The sequence below is a fragment of the Schistocerca gregaria genome, chromosome 10 (assembly GCF_023897955.1).
Source record: "Schistocerca gregaria isolate iqSchGreg1 chromosome 10, iqSchGreg1.2, whole genome shotgun sequence".
NCBI classification, from domain to species: Eukaryota; Metazoa; Arthropoda; class Insecta; order Orthoptera; family Acrididae; genus Schistocerca; species Schistocerca gregaria.
Genome location: NC_064929.1, coordinates 149990186 through 150007461, shown reverse-complemented (window position 1 = coordinate 150007461; position 17276 = coordinate 149990186). Strand labels below are relative to the sequence as shown.

At 45.7% G+C, this 17276-nt stretch overlaps 1 protein-coding gene across 4 annotated transcripts in view; it reads right to left on the bottom strand.

Annotated features, from left to right (window-relative positions):
- Positions 1-17276, bottom strand: part of LOC126293596 (uncharacterized) — a 97067-nt gene that overhangs the window by 64722 nt on the left and 15069 nt on the right. For 3 of the 4 annotated variants that reach the window (XR_007552315.1, XM_049986872.1, XM_049986874.1), the window contains exon 3: positions 3202-3373. The exons of the other annotated variant lie outside the window; for it this stretch is intronic. The gene's annotated coding sequence lies outside the window, so the exon portion shown is untranslated. The remainder of the gene's footprint in view (positions 1-3201; positions 3374-17276) is intronic. 4 annotated transcript variants of the gene reach the window in all.

The window sequence follows — 17276 nt, the reverse complement described above, 5'->3', positions numbered from 1 at the left end:
CACTGCATTCGGTTGGCTTTGACAGTTCCTGCTATGTTGGGCTGCTGGTATAGTTCCTCAAGCTCTTAGTTGTATCTGATCCTCCATTCCCCTGTATCTGCATCCAGAACAAGACCAAAGATCTTCCGAAGCACTTTTCTCTCAAAAACAAGGAGCTTATGGAAGTCCTGTTTCCGGATACTCCATGTCTCTCAGCCATATAGAACAATAGGCTGGATCAGGGTTTTGTACAGTTGAATCTTGAACTGTCTGGACAGATGTCAATGTCAATAACATTCTTCTGGGTTAGAGACCGAATTGTCATTTATAAAATTCCAACGTTTCGGCGTCTGTTGCAAGACGCCTTCCTCAGGGTGTGTTAGCAGCACACCCTGAGGAAGGCGTCTTGGAACAGACGCCGAAACGTTGGAATTTTATAAATGACAATGCGGTCTCTAACCCAGAAGAATTTTATTGACATTGACAATGGCCGCGGAAGCCTACGGTTACATGTCTGGACAGATATTTGGACCGAAGCAATTGTGCTAGGCTGCGGTAAGATCGGTTTCCTGCTTGTATTCTGGCATTGACCTCTGCTTCACATGACGAGTTCTCAGTGAAAAGTGCCCCTAGGTATTTGAATTCTTGCACTCTCTTGTAGGAATGGCCCCCAACATGCAGTGATTGTAGATGATCAGCAGTCTGACAATGACCACGCGACATAACGAGATAGTCCGTCTTGGCTTCGTTTATGTTTAGCCCAAATTTGCTGGCAGCCTCCTTTAGAGCTTTCGTGATTTGCTCCAACTTCTCTTCCGACCTCCTCCTAGTGCACCTAACATGCTAGATCCACCCTCACTGCAGGGTGAAATGCACGTAGTAACACGTTGGCAGCACTCGAGGTGGAGGGCCAATGTGGAGACTGGCCACCAGACCTCTCCCATTCATCCGGCGAGTGAACTTGTGGCCACTTCTTCAGCAGGCTCTTAGCAGGCACATGTGGGCTGGGGGTTTGCTTGTTACTGGAAGCTCCAACGTTATCAGGGTGTATACATGGACACAGAAAAAAAAAATCCCGGATGTTCCCTAGATCTGCATAATGCAGTAAAATCCAGTTAGTCACTGACCAATCTGGTATGGCAGTTTAATACAGCAAATCGAAAGGCAAAGTTTTAAATTTCACGTTCAACAAATTGTTAATGCAGAATTGTACAAACATATCATCATTTGACCTTTGGAGAAACTTGCATACAGAAGATTTAGTAATAAGCATCCTTCGCGTAGAGAAACAACTGAACAATATGAAAGCAAATAAGTCACTTGGACCAGATGGAATCCCAATTTGGTTTTACGAACAAAAATCTACAGCACTAGTCCCTTACTTAGCTTGCTTTTATCTTGAATACCTCACCCAGCTGGAAAAATGTGCAGGTGACTTACATATATAAGAAAGATAGGACAACAAACCTATTAAATTTCAGACCTATAGCTGTAACACTGATTTGCTGCAGAATTCTAGAACACATTCTGAGTTTGAATATAATAAATTTCCTAGAGACCAAAAAGCTTATGGCCACAAACCAGTATTGTTTTAGAAAGCATCACTCGTGCAAAACTCTCTTTTCTCGCATAATATGCTGCAAGTTATGGATGGAGGAGTGTTTTGGATACATATTTTTATATTAGAGTATCAGCATTTCTGGTCACAGTTACTGCCAAAGAATACATCACCACTGCATTTCATCATATTTCAATGCAAATAAACGTGCGTTTTTCAGAATTTTCGGACACTACCACACTCTCTTGCACAATGTATGAGAAATCTGTAGTAAATCAGCACTTGTGATTTATTTACTGTAGCAGGTATTCTAACTAACATACTCCATTACATCTAGTGTTCCCATAAAGAGTAACAGCTTTATTTATTATCTATATTTATTGTAAATTAACTCTATTTTCAAGTTTGCTAACAACTATAACTAAGATCCAAATCATTTTAGGAAACTAGTAGTTCTTACCACAGATTTTTGTATTGCCTTAAACGGAATCTTATATATTTGCTTCAATTCTCATAGGGAATTAGCAAATTTTTAGATAGAGGTACTCAGGGTACCCTCCACCACACACTGTCAGGTGGCTTGCGGAGTATGGATGTAGATGTAGATGTAAAACAGATTAAAGGATAATCAGCGGGCTTAATTTAAAGTTATCTGTTCATTGCACCAGACAAAATGCAGCCCACTGTGAATGCTGTTCTCTAACATGAGATGAGTTGGTTGACATTCATAAGCAGCTAGAAATCACCCAGATTACCATCAAACAATTGGTAGCTGCAGCAAATTGGTGTGCTGGGAGAGTTCCCAAGAATCCTGTACCTGTGATACCTCAAGTGCTATCCTTTACTGTGGATCCTGTCTCCTCTGCAGAAAGTGCAGCATCTGACTTGACTGTGAGTGGCGTGTCAGTGGTAGAGCTGTGTGACCTGTACCGGGTGGATGGGGACCAGGGAGGACTCAGGGTGCTGTACCAATCCCTCTAACGAACAAGTTTGAGGTGCCATCGTTCACTGATACAAAATGATCCAGAGGGACTCACTTTACCTGTTTTTGGGAAACCTGTTTTGTCCGGTATCAAGAGGAGGCAAATTCAAAAGGTATAATCCATATCACTTCAGGCATAGCGGAGGGGGGGGGGGGGGGGGGGGGGTGTTAGCATATGTTAAAATTCAGGAGTAAGTAAGAAACACATAATTTTTTTGCTTTCTCCAAGAAATTCCTGCCCTGAGATACAGGCCTCCAAAGATGACACTGCAAACACCATTTTGAAGATGTGAATTTCGGAACTTTTTTTAAAGTGCTATATATCTGTAACAGATCTAGATATTTTGTTACAATCTTTTTATTTGAAAGGTAACTGCTTTATGATTACAATGGTATCATCCGTTTGGACATATCTGTCAAAGTTCTTTTACTTTTTACTGTCCCTTTGGATTTTTTTTAATATTTACAGAAAAAAATTTCAAAAATACCAATTGAGAAAACTTAGTTTTTTTTCCCTGTTGGTTAATACCATGTAGTACTATATTCTCTGTAAAGAAGAGCTTCCACTTTTAAGTTGGACAGTTTTTATTTAAAAAAAAAAAATTAACTCTCAATGGTAATGTATGAGGTGTGACAGGAAAGTTTTAAGAATGGGCTTGTAACTTACAATGGTGATACTTACATGATACTGTGATGCACCTCCTTCAAAATAGTCCCCTTCTGACTGAACACAATGACTCCAATGGTGTTTCCAGTTTTGGAAACATTCCTGGAAACTTTCTTCCTGAAGTTGGTTGGTTTATGGGCGTTAAAGGGACCAGACTGCTACGGTCATCGGTCCCTTTTTCCAAATACTAAAAACACCCACAGAGAATAAAAACAATCAACAGACGATAAGACATACGACACAGAATAAGAGAAACATTGACAAAGACCAGACAAGACTAACTAAAATCACACAGAGTGTGACGGTGGTTGGCTGACCATACAAACAAAAAGGCAAAAGCCAACCACCGAGAAACACATGGGAAAAAAAAAATCAGACAAATCGTAGGCCATAGGCCAGAATCAACACAAAAACTCACACACTTACATTAAGCAATAAAATCCCCCTGCCCGAATAAAACGCAGAACTATGTCCGCTATGGAAGAGTCGTCAGATAAAAGCGCAGAGAGCGTATCAGGCAGCTCAAAAGTCTGCCTGAGCACAGTTAAAAGGGCGCACTCCAACAGAATATGGACCACCGTCAAGGACGCCCCACAACGACAAAGAGGGGCATCCTCACGACACAGTAAATAACTGTGCGTGAGTCGGGTGTGGCCAATGCGGAGACGACAAAGGACGACTGATTCCCTGCAGTTGGCTCGCATGGATGACCGCCACACAGTAGTCATCTCCTTGATACGGCGGAGTTAGTTTGGCACGGGCAGGTTGCGCCAATCAGTGTCCCATAAATCGAAAACTTTGCGGCGTAATAGTGCCCGCAAATCAGTCGCCGGGAGGCCAATCTCCAGAGATGGTGCACTAGTGGCCTCTTTCACCAGGCACTCAACAGTTTCATTTCCGGGTATCCCAACATGGCCCGGGGTCCAAACAAAGACCACAGATCTGCCGCAATGGGCAAGAGTATGCAGGGATTCCTGGATAGCCATCACCAGACGAGAACGAGGGAAACACTGGTCGAGAGCTCGTAAACCGCTCAGGGAATCTCTACAGATAACGAAGGACTCACCTGAGCAGGAGCGGATATACTCTAGGGCATGAAAGATGGCGACCAGCTCAGCAGTGTAAACACTGCAGCCAGCCGACAACGAACGTTGTTCAGAATGGTCCCCTAGAGTTAGTGCATAAGCAACGTGACCAGCAACCATCAAACTGTCGGTATAGACAACGCCAGAGCCCTGATACGTGGCCAGGATGGAATAAAAGCGGCGTCGGAAGGCCACCGGAGGGACTGAGTCCTTCGGGCCCTGTGTCAAGTCGAGCCGAAGAGAAGGGCGAGGCACACACCATGGGGGTGTACGCAGAGGGGCCCGGAAAGTAGGTGGTACAGGGAAACACCCAAGCCCGTAGAGAAGCTGTTTGACGCGTACGGCGATCGGACAACCCGACCGGGGCCGACGTTCTGGCAGAGGAAGACTGACTGAGGGAACAGGACACGATAATTTGGAAGCCCGGGCAAGCTAAAAGCATGGGCAGAATAAGCAGCCAGTAATTGTTGGCGTCGTAACTGCAGTGGAGGGACACCTGCCTCCACAAGTATGCTGTCCACAGGGCTGGTCCGAAAGGCACCAGTGGCAAGGCGTATCCCGCTGTGGAGGATTGGGTCCAGCAGCCGCAACGCAGATGGGGATGCTGAGCCACAGTCCAGATGGGACTGGATTAACGCCTGGTAAAGCCGTAGGAGAGTAGATCGGTCAGCGCCCCACCTGATGTTACTCAGGCATTGCAGAGCATTTAGATGCCGCCAACACGCCTGTTTAAGCTGCCGAATATGAGGCAGCCAAGTCAACCGGGCACCAAAAACCACCCCCAAAAACCTGTGTGACTCCACCACTGTAAGAAGCTCGCCGTCAAGATAAAGCCGCGGCTCTGGGTGAACAGTGCGTCGCCGGCAGAAATGCATAACGCAGGTCTTGGCTGCCGAAAACCATGTGCTACAGCCCAAGACTGAGCCTTGCGGATTGCGCCCTGTAGCTGACGTTCAGCAGCTGCAATGCCAATAGAGCTGTAGTAAAGGCAGAAGTCGTCAGCATACAGGGAAGCGAAGACAGTATTTCCCACGGCCGCAGAGAGCCCGTTAATGGCTATTAAAAACAGACAGACACTTAGAACAGGACCCTGTGGCACACCGTTCTCCTGGACTTGGGAGGAACTACATGAGGCCGCGACATGCACGCGGAAGGTACGATATGACAGAAAATTGCGGATATAGATCGGCAGAGGGCCCCGAAGGCCCCATCCATGAAGCGTAGAAAGGATGTGATGACGCCATGTCGTATCATACGCCTTCCGCATGTCGAAAAAGACAGCGACCAGATGCTGATGGCGGGCAAAGGCAGTACGGATGGCCGACTCCAGGCTCACCAGATTGTCGGCGGCGGAGTGGCCTTTACGGAACCCACCCTGAGACGGAGCCAGAAGGCCCCGAGACTCCAGTACCCAATTCAAGCGCTGGCTCACCATTCGTTCAAGCAACTTGCAAAGAACGTTGGTGAGGCTAATGGGACGGTAGCTGTCCACATTCAAAGGATTCTTCCCCGGTTTAAGAATGGGGACAACAAGACTTTCCCGCCATTGCGACGGAAACTCACCCTCGACCCAAATGCGGTTGTCAAGGTCGAGGAGGCATCGCTGGCAGTCCACTGAAAGGTGTTTCAGCATCTGAGAGTGGATGCTATCTGGGCCAGGAGCGGTATCAGGACAAGCGGCAAGGGCACTGCGGAATTCCCACTCACTGAATGGAACATTGTACAATTCAGGATGGTGGATGCGAAAAGAAAGACTCCGACGTTCTATCCGCTCTTTAATGGAGCAGAAGCCCAAGGGGTAGTTGGCAGAAGCGGAATTCAGAGCAAAGTGCTCTGCCAAGCGGTTTGCAATGACGTCAGAGTCCGTACAAACTGTTCCATTCAGTGAGAGGGCAGGGATGCTGACAGGGGTCCGATAGCCATAGAGGCGGCGAATCTTGGCAAGGACCTGCGATGGAATGACATGGAGGCCAATGGTGGACACATACCGCTCCCAGCACTCCTGCTTACGTTGGCGGATAATGCAGCGGGCTCGCGCACGCAGCCGATTGAAGGCGATAAGGTGTTCGATTGACGGATGTCGCTTGTAATGCTGGAGCGCCCGCCGGTGAGCTTTAATCGCTTCAGCGATCTCAGGCGACCACCAAGGCACAGTCCGCCACCCCAGGGGACCCAGAAGAACGGGGAATGGCAGATTTGGCGGCAGTAACGATACCGGTGGTGACCGATTGAACCACTGCATCAATGTCATCGGTAGAGAGAGGCTCAATAGCGGCAGTGGAGGAGAACAAGTCCCAGCCTTATTCAGAGCCCATCTGCTAGGGCGCCCAGAAGACTGATGCTGTGGCAGTGACAGAAAGATCGGAAAGTGGTCAGAACCACAAAGGTCATCATGCACTCTCCATTGGACAGACGGTACGAGGCTAGGGCTACAGATCGAAAGGTCAATGGCAGAGTATGTGCTATGCGAAACACTGAAGTGTGTGACCGCACCATCATTTTAAATCGAGAGATTGAGCTGCGCCAATAAATGCTGAACGATGGCGCCTCAACCAGTTGCCGCCGACCCACCCCACAGATGGTTATGGGCGTTAAAGTCGCCCAGTAACAAGAAAGGTGGCGGCAATTGGGCTATCAGAGCAGCCAGGACATGCTGCACGACATCACCATCCGGTGGAAGGTAAGGACTGCAGACGGTAACAGCCTGTGGTGTCCACACCCGAACAGCGACAGCCTCTAAAGGCGTTTGGAGAGGTACAGACTCGCTGTGAAGAGAGTTCAGGACATATATGCAGACGCCACCAGACACCCTTTCATAAGCCGCCCAGTTCTTATAATAACCCTGGTAGCCACGGAGGGCAGGGGTTCGCACTGCCGGAAACCAAGTTTCCAGCAGAGCAATGCAGAGGAAAGGGTGAAGGCTGATAAGTTGGCGGAGCTCAGCTAGATGGTGGAAGAAACCGCTGCGGTTCCACTGGAGGATGGTGTTGTCCATGGCTGAGAAAGGCGTGACGGGACTGGGAAGGGAGATTACGCCGCTGGGTCACCTGCTAGACCCAGCTGCCTCCGATTTAGCACCTGTGATAGTGCTGTCCATGGCGTCTGATGGACCGGCGAGATCGAGGTCCTCAGCGGACTCCAGAATCTCCACCGCATCCTCAGACGCAGAGCTTGAAGGTTGCGGTGGGATGGCTGCCACCACGAGTTCCTTGGGCTGAGAGCTCTTCTTGGGCTTCTCACGCCGTTCCTTGGGTCGCACCGGCTGGGGGGGGCTTCACCGATTCAGTCTCCGGGACGTAGGAGGATCGTGAAGCCCTACGAACAGCTGATTGCGGGCACTTACGCCACTGTCGGTCGTCAGCCTTCTCGCTAGCGGAAACCTGGGAAGGAAGGGACCCAAGGGACCCCTTGCGAGCGTGAGAAGCCGAAGAAGTTGGACACTTCTCCGGCTTAGAAGTGGGGACGGACGTCCCCTATGGATGGGATGGTGTTGCTCCTGAGGTAGGTGGCACAGGAGCAACCCAGTGGGTAGAGCCCCCCCACTGGCGAGGGGGCAGGAGGAGTTTTACTACTCGTCGATCCGGCCACAATTGGAGAAACAGATGGGGCTAGCACAGGTGTTGTAGCAGCAGCGTAGGAAGATGTCATTATCACAGGATGGAGTCGGTCGTATTTCCTTTTGGCCTCAGTATAGGTTAGTCGGTCCAGGGTCTTGTATTCCATGATTTTACGCTCTTTCTGGAAAATTCGGCAGTCTGGCAAGCAAGGTGAATGGTGCTCCCCGCAGTTGTTTTTAAAGCCTGTAAGAGTGTCAATCTTTCTCCAAAAGCTACCGACGAGGCTTCTATACTTTCTGGTGCCCACAGGTGGATGGGTTTTGTTGCAAGATTTAGTTTGGCTATTAGGATGTGATGGGCATCCGCAATCTCGACATGTGAGGCTGGAAGTGCAGCGAGAAGACATATGGCCGAACTTCCAGCACTTAAAGCACCGCATCGGGGGAGGGATATAGGGCATAACGTCACATCGGTAGACCATCACCTTGACCTTTTCCGGTAATGTATCCCCTTCGAAGGCCAAGATGAAGGCACCGGTAGCAATCTGATTTTCCTTCGGACCCCGATGAACGCACCGGACGAAATGTATACCTCGGCGCTCTAAATTGACGCGCAGCTCTTCATCAGACTGCAAAAGAAGATCCCTATGGTAAATAACTCCCTGGACCATATTTAAATTCTTATGGGGTGTGATCGTAATGGCAATATCCCCCAACTTGTCACAAGTGAGTAACCGTCGTGACTGTGCAGAGGATGCCGTTTGTATCAGGACTGACCCAGAGCGCATTTCTGACAAGCCCTCCACCTCCCAAACTTGTCCTCTAAATGCTCGACGAAGAACTGAGGCTTTGTGGAGAGAAAAGACTCCCCATCAGCCCTCGTACAAACTAAGAAGCGGGGCGAGTAACTGCTACTGCCATCCTGAGACGGCGTGGCCAGGGAGGGGAACATTTTCGGATCGTACTTCTGAGCGGTAAACTGACCCCGAGAACGCTTAGAGACTGCTGGCGGCTGGCCACCAGTGAGAGACGATGTACCACGCTTCATTGCGGGTCATCCGCCCTGATGCCACCTACTCCGACCAAGGGCCGTCCCCACAGGCGCCACCCAGCCACGGCAAGAGCCACCTGGCAGGATGGCCGTTGCCGGGAGTCCCGATACCCCAGGAGAATAGGCATCTACTCCTTGGCATACGTGGGGAGTTAACGGCGCAGGCATCAGTAGAGCGATCCCTGTGTTGTCAGGGGGCTACAACCAACAGGGTACATGGCGGCCCCACCACAACGGACTGGCTACCGTGCTGGATGTTAGGTAACATGTGGTCCATGGTCGCCGTCGGTGCAGAAAGAGGCACTGCACAGTGCAAGGTGGAATCTGCACGCAAAAACGGAGTCATGCCCAAGAGATGGAGAGTGGACAGGACTGCAGTTCAACGGTGCTGGCGAAAGGTCTGATCGCAAGATGGACACAATGCACCAAGTAAGGCGCCCTTCCCCAATCGGCTCGCTCTTCGGAAAATTTTGAGAGATGGAAGTCAAACCCAACAGGGGACCATCATAAAAGGCCGAAAAGTTTGAGACTCCTTTTAGTCGCCTCATATGACAGGCAGGAATACCGCGGGCCTATTCTAACCCCCGAACCCGCAGGGGTATTTCTTCCTGAAGTGTGTTAAGGACGCTCTACATATTTGCCTGGATGTCTTCAATCAAGTCAAATTGCCTCCCTTTCAGTGAAAATTTCAGTTTAAGAAACAGAAGTCCACAGGGGCCAAATTGGGGGAATAGAGCAGTTGTGGACGCACAGGAATTTTGAATTTTGTCAAAAATTCAATGATGGAGAAGACACAATGAGGCAGAGCACCCAACTCCTGTCTTCCCCAAATGCAGGCCTTTTCTATTGCACCTTTTCACGCAAACGCTCTATGACACATTTGTAGTATTACTGGTTGTCTGTCCTCCAGGGGTAAATTGATGATGCACAATATTGGTATAATCGAAAAAAAATCACAATATTTGTCTTCATCTTCGACCGACTTTGCCGTGCTTTTTTCGGTTGCGGTGAACGTGGAGTCTTCCACTGCGGAGACTGCACTTTGGTTTCAGGATCCATATCCCTACACCCACAATTCGTCACCTGTAATGACCCTATCAAACAAATCTAGGTCATTTTTAGTCCAATTAATCAGTTCTTGGCACACTTCAAGTTGGTCTTGTCTCTGATCACTTCACAACACTTTTGGATTGAATTTTGCAGACACTCGACACATGTTCAAATCTTCAGTTAAAACTGCATAAAAACTTGAATTAAGTTAATCAGCCATCTTCCTAATAGTAAGCTTACGATCAGAGCGCACTAAGTCACAAACTTTCACATTTTCATTCGTTTTTGAGGTGGAAGGATTGGCGGACTGTGCTTCATCTTCAAATGATTCGCACCCATTTTTAAATCAGTTGAACCAGACAAAAACATTTGATTGGCTCATGCAAATATCTCCAAAAGCAGTAAAGTCTCACAAGCTGATTTCCCAGTTTTGAAACAAAATTTCACACTAACTCGTTGTTCCATTTTTACGTCCATTTTCACGCAGACAGAATCCGGCAAGAAGCCCTAACAGACCTGCACTCAACCAGCTGCCACAACGAACTGAATAAAGGAAACACAGTTTCCTGTCAGTGGGCATTCAGGGACAAGGCAATAATTCACTCCCCACCCTCCGTGTACCTGCCCGCCAGACAAGCAAGCTGTAGTGGATCCAGTCTTAAAACTTTCCAATCACACCTTATATGTCTTCATTGAAGTTGCATCTTACTAATTTCTTTGTTACAATGTTTATTTCTATTGTCTCTGCTGCAGTCATTTCTGATCACTTTCTTTGTTGCCATTATTTCTTTTCACTTTCATTGTTGCAGACATTTCTTTCGTGTAGCTTCTTTGTCATGGTTGTTCATTGCAGGTTTCTATATTGTAGTTGTTCAGTGCTAACTTGTTTACTGAAGAGGCTTCTAAAGTGAAAGGACTATTTGAAATGTCTTCTGACTGGGGCCACAGGAAAGTGAAGTGTGCTGAGTATTTGCATATCCATAAAAAAGTGATATATAAGACAAACCAAAAAACAGACTTTGTTCAGATTGGGAATAAGTGTTCTCATTAAAAGACTGTTTCAAAGTAAAGATGTTTCCAGCGACAACTTTTTGTGTTATAAATGTTCTGACACGGTAACAACAATGATAGTATCTGAACAAGGTGAAGCCTCCCGTGGTGCAGATGATGCAGCTTTTGCATCAATAGAGGAAGAATTAAATACCCTGAATCAGTCAACTACAGAGGTAAGTGTTAGTCATGTTAAGAAACTGTGGCCGGTGAAATTGAGTCATAAGCTCTATGCATGAACAAATCACAGAGAAATTACTAAAGCTATGGATGAATACACCACAGCAAAACTGACCAAACTCTTCAAAGCAGAAAATCCACCTTCAGAAGGAAATGAACCAAAGCTCTCTTTCATCTCTTGCCAGGAATTTTTCACAAATATCAATTCAGCTGTTGAATATTGTGCATCCTTCAGTGAAAAGATGCAAGTTATAACTATTATTTCAGAGACATTCACAAAGAAAACAATTTTGAACCACATTCAATCAGTATTGAAGTACATGGTAGACGAATCAAAAAATGTGAGGTCTGTAAAAGGACAATTTGGAAGACCAGATCGCTATTATAGTCATCCTGTAGAAGCAGCTCAAGTTCAAATAGTTCCGTCATTTTATCTGGATGATAAATGGGACCGTTCTCGCCAGAGTGCCAACAAAAAAGACATACAACTGTAACAGTTGAAGGTCAAAAAGTTCTGAAAGTGAAGAGGTACATGACTCGCAGTATTAGTGAAACTTTTAAATTTGTAAGAGCAACTATATAACTTCCCATATTTGGAACATCAAAATTTTCTGCACTATGACCTAGGTGGGTAGTTCCACACCTACCTAGAGATGTCTGTCTGTGTGGGTACTGCACAAATTTTGAACTTTGTGAGGTAGCTTTGAAGGACTTAGTGGAGCATATGACATATGACACCTTGGTTGGGCGTGTGAAGTCATTAGTAGTCTGTGACGTAAAGCAAGAGATTTGTTTGTTTCATGAATGTGATGACTGCCCTGGAAAGGGAGGACTGTCTTTACAGACACTTGGCCTGGAAGACACAGCAGGTAACTCTGCAGAAATTACATATGCGACATGGAAGGAAAATATACTAATTAAGGAAACTGTCGCCTTTGCCAGTTTCCTTGATGAACTTGGTAAATCGTCAGTGAAAGTAGTAAACACCAGCATCTGAAGAAATTGCAGAAGCGAAAGGGTGTGTACAGGCTGAAGAACTGTGTTTAGTGATTCACTGTGATTTTTCTGAGAACTGATCTGTTATTCTCCAACAAAAAGTACAAGTGTATCATTGGAGTAATGACAATGTTTCAATTTTTACAGAAGTCACATATTTTCAAAACAAGACCCCAAGTGTTGTAGTTATAAGTGATGACACAGGACATGACTCATCACTTGCTTTGCTAGCGATGCGTAAAATTCTTCAACTGCAAACAGGGCAGAGATCATAATTATTCCTGATGGTGCTCCCAGTCATTTTAAAATCTGCCACAGCCCTCGTTCTTTTGTCCAAAGATGAAATTGAAGAATTCCATGAGCAGAAAAAAGAAGAATGGTCCAAACAAACTACTCCTGTGAAAGGAATTCGGAAGACACATTTTTGGACTTTAAATAGCAAGAAAGAAGAAATTTAGTTTGTTCAGCCAACACCTCAGAAACAGCAGGATAATATTCAGATTCGCAACCTGACAAAGAGGGTGTTTGCAGTGTGTGTGTATCACAGTGACTGGTGTATTGCAGAGATTATAAACACCAGTTGTAAGTTAAACAAAATTGTAGTGAACTTTATACTACCACATGGACCACACATGGACCAGCTGCTGGATACAGGTTTCCAGCTGAAGGACAGCCACATCTCCACTCGTGCTCACTTCCTGTTCACAATGTTTTGAAAATTGTAAGTGCTCCAGTTACTATTGGTTCAACAGGAAGCCATCACTTTATATCAATGGAAGATACCGAAACAGTAGAACACATTTTTAGTTCACTGACTGGCTAATGTCGGTACAAAACAGAGAGCACAAAAGTTTTATAAATTAAAACCTTTAAATCTTTGGACCTGTTTGTTTATCTCCACTCTAGTACCTCCTGCTGCGGAAATCTAACACGCACCAGAACAAATGGACGTGGTCAGCCCATAGAGGGCTCCATGTCCGCGGCGGCTATTCCATGCAGCGGCTCTCGCACAGGGAGGGCGCCACCGCTACGCCACGTGCAGACAGCAGCCAATAGCCGCTCCCTCTGGTTTCGTATATAGGGACCCGCTCTGCCCTAGTCCAGTCAATCTGGTACTCGCTCTGGATTGCTTCTCTATCTTGACGGTACTGCGTTCTGGTCGTTACTCGTTGTTGACATTTGCCTGGCTCTGGTTCTGAGTGGATTTACTGTTGGTGTTTGGTGTTGTGGATTCTACAAGCCTCCGTTGTTTATCTCTTTCTTGTTGTGTCGGTCATTGTCGGTTGTCGTTGGTCTGTCGTCCGATTCGTCCTGGTGTTTACTCCGTGGTGCGTGCTCCACTGCCGGCGGCTTCCCACCTGGCGGCTCTGATCCACAGCCCAAGGCGTTCCCGCGGTTGGTTTTGGTTACTACATCCACGACGTGTTTCAAAGGGTGTAGGCAGAGGGAGAGGAAGAGAAAGTGAAAGGGAGGGTGGAAAGAGTGATTGTATGACAGCAAACTTTACAAGGCAAGGGGGTCATCTGTTACATGTAATAAATGCCTAAAGGTTGGGGTAATACATTGGTGATTGCTTTAAAATGTGCAGATGGATTTACAATTTGTGCCAGTAGTTGATGTAAATATAGTTTCAAGCTGACAAGGGGTACAAGTTGTTGGTGTGATGATATATCTGTAAATGAAATCAATCTGTTGTACACTTGGCGACGTCAAGGTAACATAACTACCCTTTAACTGCTCTGGACACGTTAACGCGCACTTTTGTAGCTGTCCCTGTGTACTCTGAACATATTTACGCACATCACCAGTCCTTCTACCTCGTACTCTAAACATGTTTATGCGCGCCGCCTTAGTGGCATCTGTATGCTCCAGTGGGGAAAGCTGTTAGCGCAGCTACCAGGATTAGGCAGCCTCAATGGAGCGCTTGACCCTGCTAGATGGATGCATGGCTGCAACAGCCAAAGGGTTAAGGGGTGTCTCTCTCTCTCTCTCTCTCTCTCTCTCTCTCTCTCTCTCTCTCTCTCTGTGTGTGTGTGTGTGTGTGTGTGTGTGTGTGTGTGTGTGTGTGTGTGTGTGTGTGTGAGAGAGAGAGAGAGAGAGAGAGAGTGTTTGAAAATTTAGTAACCGAGGCAGTTGCTGAGTGGAGGGATGATACTATTGTAAATATTATCATTTTTGTCATTTAAGATGGATTCAGGTTGTTTGGTTTGGTGGCTGTATATCTGGTGTCTTTCAAGGATTTCTAGTTTTCTGCCTTTTGGTTGGATGTGTAAGATCCTGATACTTGTGTTGTTAACATGGTGTTTTGTTTCATGCAGGTGAGTGGCTACTGCTAATGTGTGGTATTTTTTTGTTTTTTAGTGCTGCCATGTGTTATCTGAATCTAATCTTAAATGACCTGCCTGTCTGGCCTATGTAGAAGCAGTCGCTGTCCAAACATTCAATTTTGTACACACGTGTGTGGTGAAGTGGGTTTCGTGTGCTGATGATGTGGGGTAACTTTTGTACAATCTTGTTGTCTGTGGTAAAGGATATGCTTATGTAACACAACACACACACACACACACACACACACACACACACACAAATGTAATACTAACAAATATAAATCTACCTAATGATGGAGGTTTAAACCTTTGAAATGCATCATGGAGATAAATAAACAGTGACTCGTAACAGTAAACTTGTGGTTTCATTTAATGTCAATAACAGTCACAGTACAGCCTAACCTAAAAAGTTCTGATTTAACGTCTTCAGGCCTCTCACATAAATTTTATTTTTATGAGCCTGTTATGTGATAATGTGTTAACAAAACTGGTTCTATGTATGGCAAAAATTTAAATTGTTTATAAAACCTGTTCAACCAAAAAGTGGAAACTCTCCTTTTCAGGGAATATATAACTAAATGGTATTACATAGAAAAAAAAATCAAAATTTTATGGGTTGGCATTTTTGGAAATAAAAATTTTCCCATTATTATAAAAAAAGTTCAGAACGCTATAATAAAAGAACTTTTGACATATAAGTACAAATGGAGGATTTCCTTGTAATCATAAAACAGTTATCTTTCAAATAAAAAAAAAACAACAAAATGTCTAAAACTGTTCCAAAGATACAGCATTTTAAAAATTTTTCCAAAATTTGCACCTTCAAAATGGTGTGTGCAGTGTCATCTCTGGAGGGCTGAATTTTTTTTTGGAGAAAACAAAAAAATTACGTTTCTTACTTACTCCTGAATTTTAACATATGCTAAATTCAATAACATCCGAGACCATGAAGGTAAGATTTTTTCCTAGCCTGCCTGAACTGATATGGACTATGCCAAAAGGGCATGGCCTATTAATCATCAGTGGTACAAATGTATGGCTTATGATGGTTCCTCTTAGGGAAACTGCAGCAAGGGACATGTCAACATGTCGAAGAGGCTATTGCAGTAGGCACTGAAAAAACAGACTGCAACCAACTGGACACTGTTGGAACAAATGACGCTTCTCAACTGGGGTCGGGGATATCCTCCAAGTGGTTGGGTCTATTTGTTAGCATTAGAGCCAGTATATTTATATCATGAGTGGAGTTCCAGTACATTTATATCATGAGTGGCGTTCTTGACTATCTGTTCTAGGTAGTTTGAGAGAAAGCATATAGTAATGTCTCACTCGATGTCTTCATCACACCCACTGCCAACAAAACTTTTAATTTTCCCATTTAATTGTTGGATGATTAAAGTCTCCACTGATGATTACTGTATGATTGAGGAACTTACATACAAGTGAGCTGAGGTTTTCGCTACAACGAGCGAGACACATAAATTCAGCATAAAAAGTAAGTAGTGTCATATCTCAATGAGGAACGTGAAACTTTGAGTACGGGTCAGGAGCATGTGGAGGAATTCTTGCTCAAGTTTAAAAGAATAGTTGGCCCATGCACTAGATAGAACAATGTGATCAAAAGTATCCGGACACCCCCAAAACCATACATTTTTCATATTAGATGCACTGTGCTGCCACCTACTGCCAGGAACTCCACATCAGTGACCTCAGTAGTCAGTAGACATCGTGAGAGAGCAGAAGGGGGCACTCTGCGGAACTCACGGACTTCGAACATGGTCAGGTGATTCAGTGTCACTTGTGTCATACGTCTGTATGTGAGATTTCCACACTCCTAAACATCCCTAGGTCCACTGTTTCTGATGTGATAGTAAAGTGGAAACGTGAAGGTATACATACAGCACAAAAGTGTAAAGGCCGACCTTGTCCGCTGACTGCACGAGACCGCCAACAGTTGAAGAGAGTCTTAACACGTAATAGGCAGACAGCTATCCAGACAATCACACAGGAATTCCTAACAGCACCAGGATCCATTGCAAGTACTATGATACTTATGCGGGCAGTGAGGAAACTTGGATTTCATGGTCGAGCAGCTGCTCATAAGCCGGTAAATGCCAAACAACGCCTCGCTTGCTGTAAGGAGCGTAAACGTTGAACAACTGAACAGTGGAAAAACGGTTGTGTGGAGTGACGAATGACGGTACACAATGTGGTGATCCAATGGCAGCATGTGAGTATGCTGAATGGCCTGTGAAGGTCATCTGCCAGCATGTGTAGGGCCAACAGTAAAATTCGGAGCAGTAGTGTTATGGTATGGTCGTGTTTTTCATGTAGGGGGCTTGCATCCCTTGTTCTGCCTGGCACTACCACAGCACAGGCCTACATTGAGGCTTTAAGCACCTTCTCGCTTCCCATTGTTGAAGAGCAATTCGGGGATGGCGATTGCATCTTTCAACACGATCGAGCACCTGTTCATAATGCGTGGCCTGTGGTAGAGGGGTTACACAACAATAACATCCATGTAATGGACTGACCTGCACAGAGTCCTGACCTAAATCCTATAAAACACATATGGGTTGTTTTGGAATGCCGACTTCATGCCAGGCCTCACCATACAACATCGATACCTCTCTAAGTGCAGCACTCTGTGAAGAATGGGTTGCCATTCCCCAATAAACCTTCCAGCAACTCACTGACCAATGGTGGGCACCACGAACTTTTAAGACATTTTCAGCCAGGTGTCCAGATAGTTTTGATCACATAGTGTATGTACCCAGTACAACAGTCAGTAATGG